General features: G+C 42.7%; 1 protein-coding gene across 1 annotated transcript in view; it reads left to right on the top strand.

The window, feature by feature from the left end:
- Window positions 1-3,465, top strand: part of ZNF680 (zinc finger protein 680) — a 57,624-nt gene that overhangs the window by 39,781 nt on the left and 14,378 nt on the right. The window lies entirely within an intron of this gene.

Raw genomic sequence — 3,465 nt, 5'->3', positions numbered from 1 at the left:
CTGGGATTGAACCAGCCGAGGCCTTTTATTATTATATAATGTCCCTCTTTGCCTTTTTTAACTCCAGTTGCTTTAAAGTTTGTTTTGTCTGATAGAATAGCTACTCCTGCTCACTTTTGGTGGCCATTTGCATAAAATGTCTTTTTCCACCCCTTTAATTTTATGTGCATCCTCATGTGTTAAGTTAGTCTCTTGAAGGCATCAGAGGGTTGGTTAATTCTTATCCATTCTGTATCTTTTAAGTGGAGGATTTAGGCCACTTACATTCAATGTTAGTATTTAGATGTGAGATACCATTTCATTTATCGAGCCATTTGTTGCGTGTGTACCTTGGTTTTTGTTTTTCTGTTTTTGCTTTTTAAATTGTATTTTTGTTCTGTAGGTCCTGTGAGAATTTATGCTTTAAAGAGGTTCTGTTTTGGTGTACTTCCAAAATTTGTTTCAAGATTTGAAGCTCTTTTAGCAGTTCTTGTAGTAGTGGCTTGGTAATGATGAATTATCTCAGAATTTATTTGTCTGAAAAAGACTATCTTTCATATGTGATGCTTAGTTTCACTGGATACAAAATTCTTGGCTGATAATTGTTTTGTTTGAGGAGGCTGAAGATAGATAGGGCCCCAGTCCCTTCTAGCTTATAGGATTTCTGCTGAGAAATCTGCTGTTAATCTGATAGTTTTTACTTTATAGGTTACCTGGTGCTTTTGTCTCACAACTCTTAAGATGTTTTTCCTTGTCTTAATTTTAGATAACCTGATGACAGTGTGCCTAGGTGATAATCTTTTTGTGATAAATTTCTCCGGTGTTCTTTGTGAATCTTGTATTTGGATGTCAAGGTCTCTAGTAAGGCTGAGGAAGCTTTTCTCGGTCATCAACCCAAATGTGTTTTCCAAACTTTTAGATTTCTCTTCTTTCTCATAAATGCCAATTATTCTTAGGTGTGGTCATTTAATATAATCCCAAACTTCTTGAAGGCTTTGTTCATATTTTCTTGTTATTTTTTCTTTGTCTTTGTTGGATTGGGTTAATTTGAAGACCTTGTCTTTGAGCTCTGAATTTCTTTCTTCTACTCATTCAATTCTATTGCTGAGACTTTCCAGAGCATTTAGCATTTCTATAAGTGTGTCCAGTGTTTCCTGAAGTTTTGATTGTTTTTTGTGTTATCTATTTTCTTGAATATTTCTCTCTTTGTTTTGTGTGTTGTTCTTTGAATTTCCTTGCACTGGGCTTTGCCTTTCTCTGATGCCTTTCTTATTAGCCTGATAACTAACCTCCTGAATTCTTTTTCAGGTAAAACAGGGATTCCTTCTTGGTTTGGATTTCTTGCTGGTTAGCTAGTGTGATAATTTGGAGATGTTAAAGAGCCTTGTTTTGTCATATTACCAGAGTTAGTTTTTTGGTTCCTTCTCATTGGGGTAGGCTCTGTCAGAAGAAAGGTCTAGGGCTGAAGGCTGTTCTTCAGATTCTTTTGTTCCCTTGATTTAGTATTCTCCCCTTTTCCTATGGATGTGGCTTCCTGTGAGCGAGCTGTATTGATTGTTATCTCTCTTCTGGGTCTAGCCACCCAGCAAGTGTACCAGGCTTTGGGCCAGAACTAAGGGTTGTCTGCCCGAAGTTCTGTGTTGTGAACTGTTTGTGGGTTTCTCAGCTGTGGATACCAGCACCTGTTTCAGTGGAGGTGGCAGGGGAGTGAAATGGACTCTTCTAGTGTTCTTAGCATTGGTGATTTAATGCTTTCTTACTGTGCTGGTTGACCTCCTTCTGGGAAGTGGTGCTTTCCAGAGAGCATCCGCTGTGGTAGTACGGAGAACAACCCAGTGGGTGGGGCCTTACAACTTCTTAGAGTGTATGCCCTTTGTGTTCAGATCCGAGGGTGGGTAGGGAAGGACCATTGGGTAGGGGCAGGGCTAGGTGTGTCTGAACTCAGACTCTCCTTGAGTGGGTCCTGCTTTGGCTGCTTTTGAGGATGGGGGTGAAGTTCCCAGGTCAATGGATTTATGTACCTAGGAGGATAATGGCTGCCTCTGGCAAGTCATGCAAGTTGTCAGGGAAGTGGGGAAAAGCTGGCAGTCACATGCCTCACCCAACTTTTACACAGTCCAAAGGGCTGGTCTCACTCCTACTGTGCCCCACCTAACAGCACCAAGACTGTTTTCAGGCAGTTAGCAAGCAGGGCTAAGAACTTGCCCCAGGCCACCCACCTGGCTGTGAAAGAAAAGGGCATTAGTTCTTCCCTGGCCTGTGACCTGTGGAGTCTGCAGGATTGATCTGATGAATTTGGGCCCTTTGCCAAGTTCTGGCCCAGAGGCTTCTCAGCTGGTTCAAATTGTCACAAAGTTCAGCTGGAGGTTTTCTTCTCCCTGTGATGTTTTTCCCGTGCCTGTGGCTGCCCTCCAAAAAGATCCTTGTGATGCCAGGAAGGAATGGCCTGCTTGCGGACCCAGTGAGCTCCTAGGGCCTTTTCTGCTGCTTCTTCCACCCCCATATTTCACTTGGCTCTCAATTGACTCACCTCCAGGTAAGGTCAGCATCTTCTCCCACAAACTAGACCTTCAGTTTTCCCAGTGGGGGTGCATGTTCAGAGGTGGAGGATCTCCCTTTTCCACTTCTGCAGTTTGGGCACTCACAGTATTTGGGGTGTCTCCTGAGTCCTGTAGGAGCAGTCTGCTTCATTCAGAGGATCTGTGGGTCATTTCAGGTTTCCTGATTTATTCCTGCAGTTATTATGAAGCTAAAATTTATGATGCAAGCCTCCACACAATACTTTGTTTGCCCGAGTTGGAGCTGCAATCTAGTCCTGCCTCCCATTCACCATGATGCCCCAGATTTGTCCTCAAACTCTTGATCAACTGATCAGCCCACCTTAGCTTCTCAGAGTCCTGGGATTCCTCTTTTTTTTTTTTTTTTTTGAGACAGAGTTTTGCTGTCATTGCTCAGGCTGGAGTGTGATGGCGGATGGCGCGATCTCGTCTCACCACAACCTCCGCCTCCTGGATTCAAGTGATTCTCCTGCCTCAGCTGCCCTAGTAGCTGGGATTACAGGCATGTGTCACCATGCCTGGCTCATTTTGTGTTTTTAGTAGAGACGGGGTTTCTCCATGTTGGTCAGGCTGGTCTTGGACTTCTGACTTCATGTGATCCACCTGTGTTGGCCTCCCAGACTGCTGGGATTACAGGCATGAGCCACTGTGCCTGGCACCTTTTTTTATTAATTAGTTTAATTAATGTATTTTTTAAATGATTGCTTAAAGAAATGAAGTTAGCATTACCAGTTTATTGTTGTTTTATGTGTTCCTTGTAGATATGTTTTCTTTTTCATTGTTCATTTTAGTGCTTATTTTTGTTTGTTTTATTTATTTATTTATTTTTTGAGACAAAGACTTGCTCTTGTTGCCCAGGCTGGAGTGCAATGGTGCGATCTTGGCTCACTGCAACCTCTGCCTCCCGGATTCAAGTGATTTTCCTGCC

The sequence above is a fragment of the Mandrillus leucophaeus genome, unplaced genomic scaffold (genome assembly GCF_000951045.1).
Source record: "Mandrillus leucophaeus isolate KB7577 unplaced genomic scaffold, Mleu.le_1.0 Scaffold969, whole genome shotgun sequence".
NCBI lineage: Eukaryota > Metazoa > Chordata > Mammalia > Primates > Cercopithecidae > Mandrillus > Mandrillus leucophaeus.
Note: the sequence above shows the minus strand (reverse complement) of the source record. Positions and strands in the feature narration are given on the sequence as shown.